At 42.7% G+C, this 22,197-nt stretch overlaps 1 protein-coding gene across 2 annotated transcripts in view; it reads left to right on the top strand.

Moving 5' to 3' along the window:
* The window catches only part of LRRC4C (leucine rich repeat containing 4C), a 979,945-nt gene that overhangs the window by 5,960 nt on the left and 951,788 nt on the right, over positions 1-22,197 (top strand). The window lies entirely within an intron of this gene.

Below are 22,197 nucleotides of genomic sequence, written 5' to 3' on the forward strand. Positions count from 1 at the left end.
GGAACTGTAGGCATTTCAGCCACGAAACTGCACACTCAGCAGTTGAGCAGGTATTAACGGTCATGGTACTGCAGTGCCTTGGAGAATTCAAGATGGATGGGATAAGCATTATAAAGTCACAGGACTTGCCCCCTCCATTTTGGAAGCTGGTCAATGATTTGAAAGTCACAACTAATTATAAGTAATAAAATCTGAGCAAAGTTATATTTCATAAACATAAATCAAAGTCTGTTCTCTTTGATTCCGTAGAGTAGAGACAACAGGAACCACTAGATCATTGGGTTTTGCTCTGCCTAAACGTGACTATGTCTGTGTCATCAAGCAGGGAAGAGTGGCAAGTCAGATTTATCATCTCGATAACCATATTTCTTATAACATCTGGTAAAATTCATGGCACGTGGCACAACCCCATTGAGTTTCTCATTTAATTAGAATTCATACTGGAAACAGACCCTGATGCAGAACCAATGAACACTATCATCAATCAATAGTATTTCCTTAGTGCTTACCACGTGCCAAACACTCTACTAAGTGCTTGGAAAAGTACAGTACAATAGAATTGGTAGACATGTTCCCTGCCTGTGTGAGCTTACATCACAATCAAGCATTGATGGAAGCAGTATGGCTTAGTGAAAAGAGCAGGGACCTGGGAGTCAGAAGGACATGGGTTCTAATCCCGGCTCTGCCACTTGTCTGCTGTGTGACCTTGTGCAAGTCACTTAACTTCTCTGTTTCTCAGTTACTTCTTTTGTAAAATGGGAAATTAAGACTGTGAGCCCTGTGTGGGACAGGGACTGTGTCCAATCCAATTATCTATAGTAGAGCTTAGTATAGTGCCTGACTAATAGTAATAATGATTATGGTATTTGTTAAGCACTTACCACGTGCCTAGCACTGTTCTAACTTATGAGGTAGATACTGGTTAATCAGGTTGCCTCAGTGGGGCTGACAGTCTTAATCCCCATTTTGCATATGAGGTAACTGAGGCACAGAGAAATTAAGTGACTTGCCCAAGCCCGTGCTCTTTCCACTAAACCATGCTGTTTCTCATAGTTAAGCGGGTATAGTAAGTGCTTAACAAATACCATTAAAAAAAAGTATTTAAGGGTTGCAAGTACTACAGTTTGAACTCAAGTGTCATGGGTTCTCTTCAGTGATCAGAGATAGCCACTACCAGTAAGTAACATTTACTTTAATAGCAGAGTTCAGGCAGATGACCTAAATATCAGCATGAATATCAGTATACAGTATCATTATATAGCCATATAAGGTCCAGAATGGACAGTATGGACCAGACAGGAAGGAGTGGATAGTGGTTAGTTTTGGTGGTTTGGACAATGGGTCTGCCCTGTTGAGTATGGTCTGGTGGATGGATTATGGTTCAAGTAGTCAGGAGAACCTGGGTTCATTCATTCATTCATTCATTCATTCAAGAATGTTAATTGAGTGCTTACTATGTGCAGAGCATTGTACTAAGTGCTTGGAATGTACAATTCAGCAACAGAGACAATCCCTGCCCAATAACAGGCTCACAGTCTAAACAGGGGAGACAGACGGCAAAGCAAAACAGAACAAAACAAAACAACATCATCAAGATAAATAGAATCATAGAGATATACTCATCATTAACAAAGTAAATAGGGTAATAAATAATATATACAAATATGCACAGTGCTGAGGGGAGGTGAAGGGGGAAGAGCAGATGGTGGGAGAGGGGGAAATGGGGAGGGGAGGAGGAGCAGAGGGAAAGGGAGGGCTCAGCCTGGGAAGGCCTCCTGGAAGAGGTGAGCTCTCAGTAAGTCTTTCAAGAGAGTTAGTTTGGCGGATGTGAGGAGGGAGGGCATTCCAGGACAGTGGTAGGACGTGGGCCAGGGGTCGACAACGGCACAGGCACAAACGGGGGACCGTGAGGAGGTGCGCAGCAGAGGAGTGGAGAGTATGGGTGGGCAATGGAAAGAGAGAAGGGAGGTGAGGTAGAAGGGGGCAACCTAATCTGGTTTCCACCCCATGTCTGCTGTGTAATCTTGGGCAAGTCATTCACTTCTCTCTGCCTCAGTTACCTCATCTGTAAAATGGGGATTAAGATTGTGAGCTCCATTTGGGACAGGGACTGTGTCCAACCTGATTATCTGGTATCTACCCCAGCACTTAGTAGTGTATGCCTGGCATACAGTAAGTGCTTAACAAATACCATAAAAAAAGGAGCCAGGTAAAGGAGGAAAAGAAGTGGTGGTCACAGTCAGGAGACGGGAGGCAGAGGCATAGGGAGCAGATAGGGAAAAGGGACTGGTTGAAAGGCTGCAATAAGAGAATCCTAAATGGACTGGAAATCATAGGTTGGTGAGTGACGATGATGATGATGGTATTTGTTAAGCGCTTACTAAGTGCCAAGCACTATTCTAAGTGCCGGAAGATACAAGGTAATCACGTGTGTCCCACGTGGGGCTCACAGTCTTAATCCCCATTTTACAGATGAGGTAACTGAGGCCCAGAGAAATTAAGTGGCTTGCTCAGGGTCACACAGCAGACAAGTGGCAGAGCCCGTATTAGAACCCACGTCCTCTGACTCCCAAACCCATGCTCTTTCCACTAAGCCATGCTGCTTCTCGTACATACAGGATCAGAGCAGAGGGTGGGGATGTGCTAGGGAGGGGCTTGGACTCACCAGTAAGGAGTTTATGTTTGACCCTTAAGGAGTCCCTGAAGTGTTAGCATTCATGGGTTAATATTAGCATAGCTGCAAATGAAGTGAGAACCTGTCTCGCAGAGTACAGTTTATTTTGAAATTGGAAGAGGATAGAAAATTAGAGACCAATTAGAAGCAGGTATCAGTAGTAGAGCTGGGTTGCACGGGTCCTAGACAAGGGATTACACAGCTTGTTGATGATGGTGTTCATTGGTTCTGCATCATGGTCCATTTCCCATATGAATTCTAATAGGATGAGAAACTCAATGGAGGTGGGCCATATGCCATGAATTTCGTCGGATGTTATAAGAAATGTGGTTGCCGACATGCAATTTATGACTTGCTTCAAGGCCTTGCTAGATGACAGAGAGGTAGTCATGTTTAGGCAGAGAAAAACACAGCAATCTAGTGGTTCCTGTTGTCTTTACTTTAGGGGATCCAAAAGGAAAAGGCAAGAGACTTTGATTTATGTTTATGAAATACAATTTTGCTCAGGTTTCATTATTTTTCATTAGTTGTGCCTTTTAAATCACGGAACAGCTTGTTGAGACCAAGACAAATGGGAGTCCACAAGTGGGGTTGCTGAGGATGATAAGTAGGAGTGAAAGACAGCCATTCATGGTTACCCCAGGCTTTGGACTCTGGGAAACTTGTGGGGTTGTGATTGTGACTTTATTAATATGAACATGACAAAGAGTAGAAGTCCCTAGGGAAAAAATGAGAGCCATTTTAAATGGGGCATGATAGGGCATTCATAAAAGATTGTGAGGGTTGAGTAAAACTAGAGAAGGGGTGGGGAGAGAAATTGTATTTAAATAACTGAGGAAATGAAGAAAAAGGGCACACTGAGACAGTGCATGAAGGGGAAAAAGGTAAAACGTTCAGACAGCTCCAACTTGATCCTGAAAATAGAGGCCAAGCTCTAGCAGCCTCATTCTAGCTTTTCTTGTATCTACCACAGTGCTTAGTGGAGTGCTTGGCACATAGCAAGCACTAACCAGATACCATAATTAAATAAAATAGCACATTTCCATTGCCATCTCCTCACAGCGGAGCTGGAAGACCTTGCTGGAAGGAGAGGATTTGAAGATCAAAAGTGCTAGGAGATATAATCTCTGCACTGGGAGATGTACGCCTCAGCACAGTAAGATCCTCCTCTTGTTTGTAAGATCCTCCCGTAGACTGTATGCTTCTTGTGGGCAGGGAACATGTCACCAACTCTGTTTTGTACTCTCTGAAGCATTTACAATGATGTTCTGCACACACAGTTAAGCACTCAGTAAATACAATTGATTTATTAATGTCTCCATTTTGTTCTGGGCCTTCAGGTCCTAGGGCTATGTCACAAATGCTCAGAATAATCAGCAGCACAAATTAAGTCCTGGGTCGAAGGTAATATTTCCGTGACTGTTATCAATGATGGGGCAAGAGAGAAGGGGGAGCTTGTGAAGGATTTGTGAAAGGTAAGTGGAGAAGCAAGATTCTCAGTTCCTTGACTACCAGAACTACAGGACTTCCTTAAAATGGAGAGTGATTAGACTGAATAAAATCCTGAAGCGAAGTCAAGATGAGCATGGATTAGGATGGAGTCCGGACTCTTGGATTTTGCCACGAGAAAAATAATTGGTGTATTAATAAGGGTAGTTTCAGAAGTCTTGTAAAATGGAAGCCAAACTTGAAGAGATCAAGGAAAGAAAATAGGAATAGATCAGATGAATGGGAAGCAGCATGGCCTAGTGGATAGAGCATGGACCTGGAACTCAGAAGGACCTGGGTTATAATTCTGGCTCCACCACTTGTTTGCTGTGTTTTCTTGGACAAGTCACTTCACTTCTGTGTGCCTCAGTTACCTCATGTGTAAAATTGGGATTAAGAAGATGAGCCCCACGTGGAAAAGGGAGTGTGTCCAACCAGATTAATTTGTATCTATCCCAGATCCTAGTGCTTGGCATATAGTAAGTGTTTAAAATAGCCCCATGAGGGACAGGGACTGTGTTCAACCTGATTTTCTTGTGTCCACCCCACTGCTAATAACAGTGTCTGGAACATAGTAAGTGCTCTACAAATGTTATAATTATAGTGTTTTATCAAATACCACAGGAATGGCTATAGGGAAATGGGAGAACAGGTGAAGGACAGATGGCAGCCAGCAATAATTTATTTGATAATCGGGCATTTCTTTGTGTGTTTTGAATGTAGTAGGGGAAGAATCTGAAGGGCGGGGAACTCCCTGATGAGAGAGGGGACAGGTAGGATTGGGTCAAGATTTCACAGTGCAAGAGACTAGCGAGAAATTAGACCTTGGGTGAATATTTTTACTGATGAGCTCAGAGGAGGATCAGAGGAAAGAGGCAAATGGAAAGAAAGGTAGGAAAGGAGGAGGGAAGGGGTAGGGGAAAGGCAAGAAAGAAGGAGGGAGAAGAGAAGGAGGAAAAGGGTGAGGGAGAGAAGGAACTGGTGAAGATGTTAAGAGTTATTTGAAGGTAAAATAGGGCAACACAGGCAGAGGAGTGAGTATCTGGAGGAGGAGGAGGAGGAGGCAGAGAATGTGTCTGTTATATACCTTGTAGTGGACAGGGAATGTCTGCTTATTGTTGTATTGTACTCTCCCAAGCGTTTAGTACAGTCCTTTTATCACAGTAAGTGCTCAGTAACTATGGTTGACTGCCTCTCCCAAGCACTCAGTACAGTGCTCTGCATATAATAAGTGCTTAGTAAATGCAATTGATTGAGGAGATACAGCTCTTAATCAAAGGACAATTTGCTAATGAGACCAGCTGCAGGTAGAGGAACACCACTCCTGAGGATCTCAATCTTTTATTGAAAAACTCTTGGGAAAGTGTAAGTCATGAAGGAAGGAGGTTCAGAATCAGAGAACTGAGTGTGCTAAAGGAATTTTTGTGGTTTTTGGGTAGGGAGTGTAGATGTTGACAGGGTACCTCCTGCTAGTACTTAGTTGTCATGACTGTCTTGAAAGGAAGGCTGAGATTGTAGTGCTTGAATTTCTGTGCATAGTTAGTTACCAGGTAACTGTGCACAGAAATAGTGGAAATAAGTTGATCCATGTTTGGAGGCTGGTGGCTTTTATTTGGCAGTAAATGAGAAGGAAAAAATCATCCAGAGTGGTGATGCAAGTGTGATTTTCCATGTGAATGCTGAAATCACTTCATAATGAGAATGAATGTTTAAAGGGAGAGGGGAAAAGTGGTAAGGCATGACTTAAATTAATCAGGGATCAGAGCGATGCCTTCCTCGAATATCCTTTTCTGCCCCACCTGAGTCTCACTAATTTTTCTCTTCTGTTTCACCTATTAAGTCTGTGCCCTCTATGCACTTTAACAATAATAATAATAATGATAATGTTGGTATTTGTTAAGCTCTTACTATGTGCCAATCACTGTTCTAAGCACTGGGTTAATAATAATAATGATGTCATTTATTAAGCGCTTACTATGTGCAAAGCATTATTCTAAGGACTGGGGGGGATACAAGGTGATCAGGTTGTCCCACGTGGGCCTCAAAGTCTTAATCCCTATTTTACAGATGAGGTCACTGAGGCACAGAGAAGTGAAGTGACTTGCCCAAAGTCACACAGCTGACAAGTGGCGGAGCTGGGATTAGAACCCATGACCTCTGACTCCCAAGCCTGGGCTCCTTTTACTAAGCCACATTGCTTCTCCGTTACTCACCCTACCATCTTATACTTTGTTGCTTCCTCTAACTATAGTTTATTTTAAAGCCTGTCCCCACCCCCCACTAATAATAATTATTATTATACTTGTTAAGCACTAATTATGTGCCAAGCACTGTTCTAAATGTTGGGATAGTTACAAGGTAATCAGGCTTGACACAGTCCATGTCCCACATGGGGTTCTCAGTCTTAAGTCCCATTTTACAGATGGGTAACTGAGGCACAGTGAAGTTAAGTTAGAGAAGCAGCGTGGCTCAGTGGAACGAGCCCAGGCTTTGGAGTCAGAGGTCATGGGTTCGGATCCGACTCCACCACTTGTCAGCTGTGTGACTGTGGGCAAGTCACTTCACTTCTCTGTGCCTCAGTTACCTCATCTGTAAAACGGGGGTTAAGACTGTGAGCCCCATGTGGGACAACCTGATTCCCTTGTGTCTACCCCAGCGCTTAGAACAGTGCTCTGCACATAGTAAGCGCTTAACAAATACCAACATTATTATTACTATTATCATCAAGTGACTTGGCAAAGGTCACATAGCAAACAAGTGGCAGAGCCAAGATTAGAACTGAGGTCCTCTGACTCTCAGTCCCATAAGCGCTTAGTACAGTGCTCTGCACATAGTACGCACTCAATAAATACAATTGAATGAATTCTTTGTGATTGTGTCTACCAACTCTCAAGTGCTTAGAACACTATAGGCACTCAGTAAATGCCATTGACAGATTAGCTGTGACCAGAAGAATGGAAGAAAATTGTAAATTACAGATACAGAGGGTAAAATAAATAGATGGTGTGGCATCCAAATGCATAAGAGGTCAATGAGGTGGAAGGAATAAACACTTGAAACTGGCTTTACAGAGAGAAAGAAGAAAGCCAACTCTTCTTGAACTGCTAGAGGGTGAAGTGAGGGAAAACAAAGATGCATCCTTGAAAGATGGCTGCAGGGGAGACCCTGTCCTTGGAAAAAAGCCATAGTTCCATGAGAGCTCAATGATGAAGATAATAGGAGTGCAGTCTGCACCAGTATGCATTGGAAATTTGAGAAAGCTTAGTGGAAAAATGACCAGAATTTCTAAGAATGAGGTAGAAGTTATTGAAGGTTTAGGAAGTGGAGCTGTAGCAGTGTGGGAGAGAAAAGATAACTAGTTTAACACAGAGACAGGAGTCATCATCACTGGTGGTATTTATTGAAATGCTCAGAGAAATTAAGGTTGAACAGTAAACTAAATTGTATAATATATCCCCTTGTTACTCTAAAGGATAATTCATACTAAGGTATGGGAAAATCTTGGGCAGTTAAAGAAATAGGGGGCCCTCTAGAAGCAGGGTGTCACAGTGGAAGAGCATGCGTCAGGGAGTAGAGGAGCTGGGTTCTAATCCCAGCTCTGCCACCTGTCTGCTGTGTGACCTTGGGCAACATGCTTAACTTCTCTGTGCCTCAGTTACCTCATCTGTAAAATGGGTATTAAATCCTAGTGTCTCCTACTTACACTGTAAGCCCCAGGTGGGACAGGGACTTTACCCTACCTGATCAGCCTTTATCTATCCCATCACTTAGTGCAATGCTTGGCACTTAGTAAGTGCTCTTAACAAGTTCTACTATCATTTTTATTATTATTATTATTAATATTATTTTTAATCAATATTATTATTGTCCTTGGGGCAATACTTGGAAAATTCAGCAGGATGTGTACAATTTCTCGGTATATTTCTGAGGGAACTATCCTTTGGGGTGGATCCAATTGAATCCAGGTCCTCGGGACTCCCTCTGTGATACTAACCTGAAGAAAGAAGATCATGGTGTATCTAACATGGCCTGGGAGTCAGTGGACTTGGTTTCTAATCTCAGCTCTGCCATTTGCCTGTTGTGTGACTTTGGGCAAGTCACAACTTTTCTGGGTCTCAGTACCCTGACCTATAAGAAATGGGATTCACTACCTGTTCTCCCTCAGACTGTGAACCCCATGTGGAACAGGAATTGTATCTTACCTTATTTTCTTGTATCTATCCCAACACTTGCCGCACAATTAACACTTAACAAATGTCACTATTATTATAAGCAGCTCCTTGGAATGGTGTCTGAGTCCCACATCAAAGTAAAGAGGAGTAACCGGTGTAGACACAAAGGGAGAGATATATGGAATGGAATTCAAATTTTGAATTTTTCTGCACTGAAATCTTCATCTGCTCATCTAGTCTGCATGGAGTACAAAAATCTGGAGTTTTACAAAATAACTATGCATGTGTGTACCTAGTTGTCCATTGTCAAAGATGATGCAACAATGTTTAGATCATATCTATGTAGCCAGGTAATCATTCACCAGTTGCGGTTCTCTGGTGAACCAGGCTTACTAAGTAATGTGAGAAACAGTAGAATATTTAAAATGTTGGTGCTCAGAAGCAATGTGTTAAACTTTCATCTATTCTATAGCATGCCAGATTTTAACCCTTTCCTAACAAACATAAAAAATGAATGAGGGAGTAAATGTGGAGATTGGGATGAGACAGTGTAACAAGTTTGATTGGGACAATCCTAATTCCGGAAGATTTGTTTATGTTGCTAAAATAACTTGAGAGCTGACCCAGCTTTGTGGGGACAGATGGTGATTCTGCGGTGACTTTATCATTGATGATATCAGATTGGTTTCATTATTCATTAGCGTTTTGAGCCTTAGGTGAAAGCTCTTTCAGGTCTTCACTCAATCAGTAGCATCTATTGAGCACTTACTGTGTGCAAAGCACTGTACAAGGAACTTGGGAGAGTACAGTGTAACAGAGCTGGTAAACAAGTTTCCTGCCCACAGCGAGCTTAAAGTTAAGAGGGAACTTAAAGTCTCTACTTCTGTCACTTTCCTCCCCTCCCCAATTATGCGGTATCTTTACAAGTAGGGTCCTCTCTATCTTTACTTGATGATGGTGATAATAATAATAATAATGGTATTTAAGTGCTTAATAGGTTCCAAGCAAGTTCTGGGTCACATACAAGATAATCAGGTTGGACGAAGTCCCTGTATCACATGGGGCTTACAGTCTAAGAGGGAAAACACATTTTGAATTCCCATTTTACAGATGAATTCAGTGACTTTCCAAAAGTCATGCACCAAACAAATCAATCAGTGGTATGTATTGAGCAATTACTGTGTGCAAAACATTGTGTTAAGCAAATAAGAGAGTATAATATAAAAGAGTGGGAGATGCTTTCCCTGCCCACAAGGGATTGGCAGCCTACAAGGAACAGGATTAGAACCCAGGCTCTCTAACTCCCAGGTCCAGTGCTATTTCCCATTCAGTTATTCATTCAGTCATATTTACTGAGCACCTACTGTTTTCAGGGCACTGTATTAAATACTTGAGAAAGTACAATACAATAATAAACAGTGATATTTCCTCCCCACAATGAGCTTACAGTCTTGGGGGGGCAGAAACAGATATCAATACAAGTAAATAAAGTTATAGATATGTGCATCAGTACTGTGAGGCTGAGAGTGGGGAAAAGTAAAGGGAGCAAGTCATTGGGAGATGAGGAAAAGTGGGGCTTAATCTGGGAAGGCCTCTTGGAGGAGATGTGCCTACAGTTTGACTTTGAAGTGGGAGAGAGTAATTGTCGGATTCGAGGACGGAGGGCATTCCAGGCCAGAGGCAGAATGTGGGCTGGGGTTAATGGTGAGACATGCAAGATAGAGGCTCAGTGAGAAGGTTAGCACTGGAACAGTGAAGTATGTGGGCTGGGCTGTAGAAGGAGAAATTCGAGATGAGGTAAGATGGGACAAGGTGATGGAGTGCTTTAAAGCCAATGGTGAGGAGTTTTTGATATGGAGGAGGATGGGCAACCACTGGAGATTTTTTTTGGAGGGGGGTGACTACCTGAAAGTTTTTGTAGAAACATGATCCGGGCAGCAGAGTGAAGTATAGACTGGAGTAGAAAGCCATCTTGCTTCCTTGAGCTTTCTATAAGGTGATATAGCAGCTTTCTTTCTGTAAGGCCACAATGTACTTGTTATAAGTTAATTGTATATAGGTGAAGGTCACAAGGAGATTATTGGAGTGTCCTTCCATGCTATTACTGGTATATGTAGTATTCAAAATCTTGTTTTAAATTTACGGCTAGCTCAGTGCACATTTTACTATTATCAGTGCTCAACCCGTGACAGTGGTGAAGGGGAAAATTTGGGAGGGGAATTGCAATATCCCTGAAGACTGCTTAGCTTGTATCTACCCCAGCTTTTAGTACAGTGCCTGGCACATAGACCTTAATTTTTTTTTTTTAAGAAGCTTACAGTCTACAGGGTGAAGAACAGAGAAGAGTAAGCTACCTTTCCATAACACTCCTTGTCTCCTCATCCTTCTCTCAGCTGTCGCATTTCATTGCAAACACAGTCATGGGGAAGGAGTAAGGGGGTTGCTCAACCTGCTTAGCTTGTATCTACCCCAGCTTTTAGTACAGTGCCTGGCACATAGACCTTAATTTTTTTTTTTTAAGAAGCTTACAGTCTACAGGGTGAAGAACAGAGAAGAGTAAGCTACCTTTCCATAACACTCCTTGTCTCCTCATCCTTCTCTCAGCTGTCACATTTCATTGCAAACACAGTCATGGGGAAGGAGTAAGGGGGTTAGGCAGAGGCTTAGAGAAAAAACACCCAGTGTGGAGAAGTGTGGAGAAAGTATTGTGAGGTGCAATATCTGTAAGAGGGCCAGAGAGGGCACCTGGCCTTGGCTCTTTTTGGTCATTTCTTTTCCAGGGCTAGGAGCTGCGGGAAGAAATCCATGAAAATGAGAAAGATGTTCTTCTGGCCTCCTCAGAACTCTGCCATCCGGGGTTTTGCTCCAGCCGTCTTTAGCTCATTGGCAAAAGTATGACTGGCTGTCTCTCTCTATGCCCATTTCACCAGGTTTCTCCCCTAATTCATTCATTCATTCAATAGTATTTATTGAGAGCTTACTATGTGCAGAGCACTGTACTAAGCGCTTGGAATGTACAAATCGGTAACAGAGACAGTCCCTGTCCTTTGATGGGCTTACAGTCTAATCGGGGGAGACAGACAGACAAGAACAATGGAAATAACTAGAATCAAGGGGAAGAACATCTCATTATAACAATAGCAAATAAATAGAATCAAGGTGATGTACATCTCATTAACAAAATAAATAGGGTAATGAAGATATATACAAGTTGAGCGGACGAGTACAGTGCTGAGGGGATGGGACAGGAGAGGGGGAGGAGCATAAGGAAAAGGGGGAGAAGAGGGTTTGGCTGCGGAGAGGTGAAGGGGGGGTAGAGGGAGCAGAGGGAAAAGGGGAGCTCAGTCTGGGAAGGCCTCTTGGAGGAGGTAAGCTTTAAGTAGGGTTTTGAAGAGGGGAAGAGAATTACTTTGGTGGAGGTGAGGGAGGGCGTTCCAGGACTGCGGAAGGACATGACCCAGGGGTCGACGGCGGGATAGGTGAGAACGGGGGATGGTGAGGAGGTGGGTGGCAGAGGAGCGGAGCCTGCAGGGTGAGCAGTAGAAAGAGAGAAGGGAAGAGAGGTAGGAAGGGGCAAGGTAATAGAGAGCCTCGAAGCCTAGAGTGAGAAGTTTTTGTTTTGTGCAGAGGTTGATAGGCAACCACTGGAGGTTTTTAAGAAGGGGAGTGACATGCCCAGAGCGTTTCTGCAGGAAGATGAGCCGGGCAGCGGAGTGAAAAATAGACTGGAGTGGGGAGAGAGAGGAGGAAGGGAGATCAGAGAGAAGGCTGACACAGTAATCTAGCCGGGATATTACGAGAGCCTGTAGCAGTAAGATAGCCGTTTGGGTGGAGAGGAAAGGGCAGATCTTGGCGATATTATACAGGTGCGACCATCAGGTTTTGGTAACAGATTGGATGTGTGGGGTGAACGAGAGAGCCGAGTCAAAGATGACACCGAGGTAGCGGGCCTGAGAGACGGGAAGGATGGATGGTCGTACCATCCACCGTGATAGGGAATGCTTTGCCTATTACGTAACTTGTACCTCCACTCCCTTTAGCTTTTAGCTCAAATATTGACTGGTTCATCAGAAATGCCTGACATTTACCCAGGTGTTTCCAAGAACCATCTAACATATGTGCTATGTTCTATAATATTTACATCTATGTAGTGATAATTTATCATAGTGATAATTTGTCATAGTGATAATTTATCTTGAGACCATCCTATTGCCTAAATATTCATGACAGAGTGGTTTTCCTTTTTTTTTTTTGTGATCATGAAGTTTTTCCTCTCTTTCCTGGACATGACTGGACACTCACCTGGAGTTCTTTTCAAATGCACCATTCCTTCCTTGGTTACAATTTTCATCCATTTCCACCACTGCCAGGTCTTCCATCTTCCTCCTCTTTTTTCATATTTGACTCTTCCATTTTTCTCCTTGAACACATGCCCTTGAAAAATGTTGCTTGCAAAATGTATTCATGCTTCTCCGTTATTACCCACATAATACTTACCCACTTTCTACTTTGTTTAATGTAGTCCCAGCTCTGTCCTTCACTTCATTTCCATTTCCCAGTCTAGCTACAGTGTCAATGCGTAGGTCATTTTTCTCCTCACTGGGCTGACCACATCTGCTTACTCCTTGATATCTAACTCACCTTTTGTACTATATTTACTTCAAATGTGTTCTCTTTGGAATACTAGGTAAGCATAACTCTTTCTATCAAATCCTTCTATACTAAACTTTCTCTGCCTCCCCGATCTATTTTTGAAAAAGAGTGGCTTTTCCCTGGCTTTCCATTCTGTACAAAGAACCCCTGATCCCTCCATACTGTCCAAAATATTCTTCAATACCAACACCGAGAAGGGCATTGTCCTTAAAAGTCATAATGAGGTTCCAGAAAGGTGGGTGTCCTTTCTCCAAGTCTCTGCCCAACCCCCTTACTCCTTCCTCATGACTGTGTTTGCAATGAAATGTGACAGCTGAGAGGAGGAGGAGGAGACAAGGAGCATTACAAAAGGTAGCTTACTTTTCTCTGTTCTTCACCCTGTAGACTGTAAGCTTCTTAAAAAAAAATTAAGCTCTATGTGCCAAGCACTGTACTAAAAGCTGGGGTAGATACAAGCTAAGCAGGTTAGCACAGTCCACATCCCACATGGTGCTGTCGACAAGTCATTTCTGATTCATAGCGACTCTTTGGACAAACCACGTTAGTACAGTCACTCATCCTGTCCTGATTGCATTGCTGCATCAGCCTACTTTCTGACCTCCCATCCTCCTGCCTCTCCCCACTTCAGTCTTCAGATAATGTTCATTCATTCATTCATTCAATAGTATTTATTGAGCGTTTATTCATTCATTCAATAGTATTTATTGAGCGCTTACTATGTGCAGAGCACTGTACTAAGCGCTTGGGATGAACAAGTCGGCAACAGATAGAGACAGTCCCTGCCGTTTGACGGGCTTACAGTCTAATCGGGGGAGACGGACAGACAAGAACAATGGCACTAAACAGCGTCAAGGGGAAGAACATCTCGTAAAAACAATGGCAACTAAATAGAATCAAGGCGATGTACAATTCATTAACAAAATAAATAGGGTAACGAAAATATATACAGTTGAGCGGACAAGTACAGTGCTGTGGGGATAGGAAGGGAGAGGTGGAGGAGCAGAGGGAAAAGGGGAAAATGAGGCTTTAGCTGCGGAGACGTAAAGGGGGGATGGCAGAGGGAATGTAACTGAAGCACAAAGAAGTTAAGTGACTTGCCCAGGGTCACACAGCAGACAAGTGGCAGGCCTAGAATTAGAACCCTGGTGGGCAATTATACTGTCCCAAGAGCTTAGTAGAGTGTTCTGCACAAAGTACTTAATAAGTACAATTTGTTGATTTATATTCTGAAACACCAGCCCTGGATCACTAGCTTGTTGTGGGCAGGGAAAGGGTCTGATGTTATATTATACTTTCCCAAGTGCTTAGTACGGTGCTTTGCACACAGTAAGTGCTCAATAAATACAGTTAATAATAATAATGATAATAATAATAACTCTTCTGCTCACTTACTCCCATTTCTTGCTTCAACCAACTCTGCCTGTGCATTTCCAAAGAGGGCTCCCAGGTGGCATGCTGTTGTATGTGCCCCGGAGGCATCTCCTCACTTTGCTTCCTCCCCCGCCCCGGCTACATTACATATGTACTTATGCTGTATTTTGGGGTTGACTTTCTTTCTTTAAGCCTCCAAGCTCCTTGGGGGAAGGACTTTATTGGTATGTCACAACATTATTTACTGAGCAGTGCCATGTGCATTTATGGAGGAGTATAAATATTCAAAAAATAATATCAGGTGACTTAGGGGAAATTATGTCTTGCTTTTAAAGGAGAAATATTGTGGTTATTGGTAAAGCAGGCATCCACAGCATCTGCAGCTTGCCTTCTGACCGGTTTTTTTTTGGTAATGCTAGAAAGCCTGGTTAAATAGCACTAATGAGTCAGATACCCATTTCAAATTGTCGTGTTTTGCTAATTAGCGAAAGGGTGACCAAGAGAGTAAACAGCGAGGCTGCAGCATCGAAGAAGATTAGGCTTTCAGGATTGCTACCATGAGCCATAGCCTAAGTGATAGGTTTCTGCCACATGGGTATAACCACTACTGATGATTGAGTTAATTTTATGAACAAAAGAGTAACAGCATTGTTGATATATACTCTTTTCCTGATATTTTCTTTTGAAGAGAGGCAATCCTCTCAAGTGTTCTGCTTCCTGCAGTACTACGTGGCAGGAGTTCCATTGAAAATTTGAATTTTCTACAGCTCTGTTTTCAGAGCTGGTTGTCATTTCCGTAAAACCCTTCCCACTCTGGTGTTAGAGTATTCTTCTTCAAATGCCGACAAGTCATTTCTGATTCATAGCGACTCTTTGGACAAACCACGTTAGTACAGTCACTCATCCTGTCCTGATTGCATTGCTGCATCAGCCTACTTTCTGACCTCCCATCCTCCTGCCTCTCCCCACTTCAGTCCATACTTCACTCTGCTGCCCAGATTATCTTTCTAGAGAAACGTTTCGGGCATGTCACCCTTCTCCTCAAATATCTCCAGTGGTTGCTTATCAACTTCCGTACCACACAAAAACCCCTCACTCTTGGCTTTAAAGTTTTCCATCACCTTGTCCCTTCTTACCTCACCTCCCTTCTCTCCTAAATCCCAGCCTGCACATTCCACTCCTCTGGTGCCCACCTTCTCACTGTGCCTCGTTCTTGCCTGTCCCACTGTCAACTGCTGGCCCACATCCTATCTCTGGCCTGGGATGCCCTCCCTCCTCAAATCTGACAATCACTCTTTGTCCCTTCAAAGCCTTACTGATGGCTCACCTCCTCCAAGAGGCCTTCCCAGACTAAGGTCCCCCTTTTCCTCAGCTCCCCCTCCCTTCCACGTCACCTCGACTCGCTCCCTATACTCTCCCCCCCAAAGCACCTATGTATATATGTATATATCTATAATTCTATTTATTTCATTAATGCCTGTTTACTTGTTTCATTGTGAATATTTCTATAATTCTATTTATTTATATCAATGCTGTTTTACTTGTTTTGATGTCTCTCTCCCCCCTTCTAGACTGTAAGCCCAATGTGGGCAGGGATTGTCTGTCTTTGCTGAACTGTACTTTCCAAGTACTTAGTACAGTGCTCTGCACACAGTAAGTGCTCAATAAATACGACTGAATGAATGAATGAACATGGGTACAAATCCCGGCTCTGCCACTTGTCAGCTGTGTGACTGTGGGCAAGTCACTTAACTTCTCTGTGCCTCAGTTACCTCATCTGGAAAATGGGGGTTAAGACTGTGAGCCTCACGTGGGATAACCTGATTATCCTGTATCTACCCCAGCACTTCGAACAGTGCACTGCACATAGTAAGCACTTAATAAATACCAACATTATTATTATTATTATTATGTATCAATGGAGTTTTTATTACAAAATACAGAAGTAGTTTACAACTGCCTTCTTCTGCACGGTGAAAAATCAAGCCTCAAAAGTTGTCTTTGATAAACATTTTGACTTCTTGATCATCTGCCTTTGACTCTTTCCCATGCCGCTGCTGCCCAGCACAGGTGAATCGACTTTGACGCTTAGGCTTAGATTTTTCAATTTTGCGTAACCTTGATGACAGACTACCTCTCAGTGGCACAGCTCTAAGCTTCATTGGTGTATGCAAACTCTCCTGCCACAATAAGGCATTGACTCTTAGGAGAGGTTTAAGTATTACCATTGCAAAATTCCATTTGACAACTGGGCCCTACCAACATTTGTGGGAAGTAAAATCAACCTCATTTTCAGACTTGTACAGTAAAGGTCATGGTTGTTAAGGTGACTTTCTCGAAGCAACATAGCAAAACAAAGGTAAAATAGGAAGTAGAGGGGAAGTAGAGCCTTTGACTCTTCTGACCAGAGTAATCCATCTGATATCACACCATGGCTACTGACCCCAGAATTCCCCCTGACCTGGTTTTAAAGGGGCTAAAATAGGTTTCCTTTTTTTTTTTTTTGAACCTTCAAGGCACCGTATGTTTAAAATGAATAAATAGGAATAATCTGAGATTTATAATCTAATATCAGAAATCTTTGTAATCTAATTCTACAGAGGATTACCCCACCTTCAAAGCCTTATTTACAGCACATCTCCTCCAAGAGGCCTTCCCTAAGTCCTCTTTCCTCTTTTCCCACTCTCATCTGCATTGCCCTGATTTGTTCCCTTTACTCACCCTTCCCTCAACCCCACAGCATTTACATCCATATCTGTAATTTATGTATATTAATGTCTGTCTCCCCTTCTAGTCTGTGAGCTCTGTTGTGGGCAGGGAATGTGTCTCCCAGCTGTGTTGTATTATACTCCCAAGTGCTTAGAACAGTGCTTTGCACACAGAGTTCAATAAATACAATTGAATGATTGGTATCCGATAACAGAATTGTGAGTGCTTTATATGTGTGTGTGTGTGTGTGTGTGTGTATATATATATATATATATATATATATATATATACTTAAATTACATTGGCTCTGATCTAGATTGGGCCTGACACCATTGATTTTTTTTTCTCCGTTCTTCAAGGCTGTCCTACTTTCTGCAAAAATCCCCAGCCAGAGATATTTACCCATCATATTTAAAGCAGCAGTTCCAACCTGCGGTATAATCTGGCAGATGCAGTGTCTGTCATTTTATTGCAAAGATAAATGGCTCCAGTGGTGTCGATCCCTTCCTCCTTCCCACTCCCCCACCCCCAAGTCCTATATGACTCAGATCCATTACATAAGCTTCACATGTCTGCAGAGACCTGTAAGGATGGGGTGTAGAATCATTTCCCTCTCAGGATTTTTGCTTCCTTCCTTTGTGATCTCTATCCATAGCTTATTAGAGGACCCCGGTGCTTTCAGCCTGTGGTCACCACAGTCTCCTGGGCAGCAAAAGTATCTCAGAACGGGTTGACTGACAATCAGCTTTGCATAAATAACCTGTCTTGGGCCTGAGAACAGCTGCAGAAATAGATCGGAGAAGTAACCAGGCAATTTTTTAAAAGATGAAAATACTTCCAGTCTCCCACTTCAGGGTCTTATACAACCAAAAAGTCATAAACTGGGGATTCTTTCTCCCTGCTGTGATAACTCTCTATTTCTGGGAAAAGGTCAAGTTATTCCCAAGGATTGACTATTCCCAGGAGCATAACTTCCCAACTTTTCCAACTTTTCGTGTTCCTTTCCCCTTTCCTTTGAGTTTTAGTCCTTCCCTTAATTGATTGATGGTTGGGATTTCCAGACATGCATCTCCAAGTAGACTTCCAGTACTAAGGAAACATTCCTCTGTAGTCAGGAGAAACATGTGAGATCCCAAACAGACCATCTAGTTCTCTTCAAAAAGTCCCTTGCGTAGCGACTTGACACCTGCTTTGCCTTAATGGTCCCATTTTTCAAGTTATAGGTCACAGGAGGGTAGAAACAATCTAGCGACATTTTTTCTGCTAATCCCTTCCTTGGAGTGTACTTGGGAGGTTTGGCAGAATTTCTTTGAAATGTGGCTTCCGGGCAAATGTAACCAACAGATTGTGCGACTTGAAGTTTGCATGTTAAATATTAATTCCTTATAGATGGTGGTGTACATGGTACAGCATACTCACGGAGAACAGGAAGGATACCTCAGAGAATGCAAATGAGACATACCATTCCTCAGGGATTTTTTTTTTTTTAGTTCTGGGTCAGAATCTCCATACTCCAATCTGCTTGTTTTTTTCTCCACTGTCAGACTTTATTATTTTTCTGTTTAAAATTCATTTCTTCTCTCCTTTTTCATAACCATGTTTCCTTCTAATTCACCTCTCGCTCCACGGTCCTCTCAGCAGTGTAGATCTTCTGGAGAGCCACTGCTAATGGTTAGGAGACCTGCATCTCAACAGGCTAGACAGGGCATATTCCTTCTGGTCCAATGGAGCCTAAATTAACTGACCTTTGGGGCATAGTCTGAGATTTATTTCTTAGTTTGTTTGTCTTACTATGAACTTCTCCTGGCTTCTGCTCCTCTTAATGTCTAATTCAGCCTTGCTGATGTTAACTTGGTCCTTCCCACATTCACCAACACCAGCTCTCCTTCTCTTATCCCTCATATATCGAGATGATTAGAACACAATTACCTGCAAAACAAGAAATACATAGAATTCTCCTAATCAGAGAAAACCATGAAAATCAAATTAAAAAGGAAAGGAAAGTGGAGACAAAAAAAAAAAACATTTCTTTTAGGCTCTATGGTTTTCATTAGGCCCACTACCTGATTTGCTATGTCTCCTCTAATGTCTTTTAGGCCCTGGGGATATGGGGATGTACTTATTTCATGGTTGGTTTAGATCCTATTTTAATGATGTAAATGCAACTAAAGACATTTTGTTAATGGACCCTTTACATTTTAAGAATGCTAGATGGTGGAAAAATATAACACAGAAGACCTGGGTTTCAGTCAAGCACTTGACTGCCTTTGGCTAGAATCTGCACCTCTGAGTAAAGATTGCCCCCACGGGCCTATTGCGGATACACCCGAAAGTAGGTTTTGACCTGTAGATCTTTCAACCTTGATCTCCCCTTTGCCATTGCTGGGTCTGATGAAGTCCCGTTGTTCCAGTGAGCACTCACTGCTAATCATAGGATTTGGTGGCACCCACAAAATGCCATGGGAGGATAGAAGAACAAAAGGTTGGAAAGGACTGGGGTACCCTTCACTGGAAAGAGAGTCAAATCTCCCAATTAATCTCCTGATGACTCAGAAGAACTCTGAAAAAATGGCCTCTACTAAAAGCTATTCTTTGTCAGCGTTACTATGGGAAGTAAGGATGCACTACTCCTCGTGGAGTGCATTCTTGAAAAACAGTGTGGCCGATGGAAAGAGCACGGGCCTAGGAGTCAGAGGACCCGGGTTCTAATTCCAGAACTGCCACATGTCTGTTAAGTCGTCTTGGGCAAGTCACTTCACTTTCTTTGCCTCAGTTACCTCTTTTGTACAATGGGGATTAAATTCTCCTCTCCCCATTTTAGACTGTGAGCCCTATAATAATAATAATGATGATGGTATTTGTTAAGCACTTACTGTGTGCCAGGCACTATTCTAAGCCCTGGGGTAAATATAGGCTAATCAGGTTGTCCCACATAGGGCTCACAGTCATAATCCCCATTTTATGGATGAGGTAACTGAGGTTCAGAGAAGTTAAGTGACTTGCCCAGAGTCACACAGCTGATAAATGGCAGAGGCGGGATTAGAACCCACAACCTCTGACTCCCAAGCCCTGACTCTTTCCACTAAGCCTCATCCTGTGTGGGACAGGGACTGTATCCAACCTAATTACCGTATATCTACCCCAGTGCTTTGAACAGTGCTTGACACAAAGCAAGCACATAACAAATATCATAAAAAAGCCATAAAATAATAATACCCAAATCCTGCAACAACCTGGAATCACAGACATCAAGCTGATGAGGATTTCAACTCCCCTGTGATGGTGCAGCAAAGCTGACCAATCTAAAGTTGCCCAAGATGGTCTTTTGTGGAGTGTTGAGTCCTGGTACCAGAGGAAAGAGTATAAAAAACATATTGAAGGCCAATCTCAAAACGTGCTCCCATTCACAGTACTTCTTGGAAACCTGTGGCACAAGAAAGGTTCCCCTGGCTCTAGATATGCTGTTCAGTCATCCAAGTTTTTGAAGCAGATGCATTTCCATGGTGAAGAAGAAACATCCTCAGTGAAAGATAGCTTTTAAGTCCAGCAGGATAACTAGTACAGTCCTTCACAGGCTCGGGGTGCCATCTATCTTGTGCCACCCACATCTTACAGCACTGTAAATAATCGAGCCGAGGACTGCCCAACGTTTTCAATGGAAAGCTCCATCAACATCATCATCTATCACACGGTAGCCAGAAGCCTGCATGAGATGAATTTTTGAAATGAACATTCTGGACCTAATCCAACTTGAATCTCCTAACTGTATATTCTATTATGTTCCCTATTAAGTGAGGTGGGTTTTTCTTGCATACAGAAAGAAGAAATCCATTTTAAATGTACAGCAGAATTAGAGTACCAATGTATTCCTTTAAAAGATGAGTTCCTTTTGGGCTCGGCACATGGAATGGCTGTGAAATTCTCTCCTATAACAGTACTTAAGTGCTGATAGTATGTCAAACCTTGCTATAAACACTGGGATAAATACATGCTATTTAGATCAGACACAATCCTTGTACTACAGGGGAGTCACTGCCTAAGAAGGGGTGAATTTATATTGAATCCCCATTTTATAGATGAGGAAACTGAGGTACGGAGAAGTTAAATGACTTGTCCAAGTTTGTGCACGTGATGGAGCTGAGATTAGAACCTGAGTTCCCTGACTTCGAGACTCATGTTCTTTCCACTAGGCCACACTGCTTCCTATGTGGACAGCACAGTGCCTTATCTGATTATCTTATAACCATCCAAGGTTTAGCACAATGCTTAAGAAATATGATCACTCACTATTCTGAGATTTTGATCCTGAAGGTCGTCCTGTATTTCAGTCTCCTTTGATCCAATTTCTGTCCCAAAGAATCGATAAAATTTGACTTTTATTATTACAGGCAAAGGCTCTGCTTTTGACCTAGTGAAAAGAACATGGCTCTGTGAATTATGTTCATGTTCTGTTCTGCAAATAGGGATGTGGCCATGGGGACTATGCCACCAGTAGTGAAGGATTCTGACTGAAGATTGACATCAGGCTTTCTTTGAGGTGGACAGATCCAGCAGGGATACTGGACATTAGTTGGCTTACATGGGCAGTGAAAAATACAAGGCAAATGTGTTTGACAATAAATGATAATTACAGTATTTGTTATGCACTTACTATGTGCCAAGCACTGTTCTAAGCTCGGGGGTAGATACGAGGTAGTCCGATTGTTCCACGTGGGGCTCACAGTCTTCATCCCCATTTTCTAGATGAGGTAACTGAGGCACAGAGAAGTGAAGTGACTTGCCCAAGGTCATACAGCATATAAGTGGCAGAGTTGGGATTAGAACACATGACCTTGTAACTCCCAGGCCCTTGCTCTATCCACTACGCAATGCTGCTTCTACTGGTTGAACACTAACTGAATATAGAACACCGAACTAAGTGCTTGGGAAAGTACGATACAATAGACTTGTAGTCATGGTTCCTGCCCCCAGGAAACTTTCAGTCTACAGTGAGAGACAGACATTAAAATGATTTATGGGTAGGGGAAGTAGTGGAGTATGATGATATTTGCATAAGTGCCATGGGGCTGGGGCGAGTACCAAAAGTGCTTAAGGGGTGCCCAATCAAAACATAGTGAAGAAGGGAGGTGG

The sequence above is a fragment of the Ornithorhynchus anatinus genome, chromosome 3 (genome assembly GCF_004115215.2).
Source record: "Ornithorhynchus anatinus isolate Pmale09 chromosome 3, mOrnAna1.pri.v4, whole genome shotgun sequence".
Taxonomy (NCBI): Eukaryota; Metazoa; Chordata; class Mammalia; order Monotremata; family Ornithorhynchidae; genus Ornithorhynchus; species Ornithorhynchus anatinus.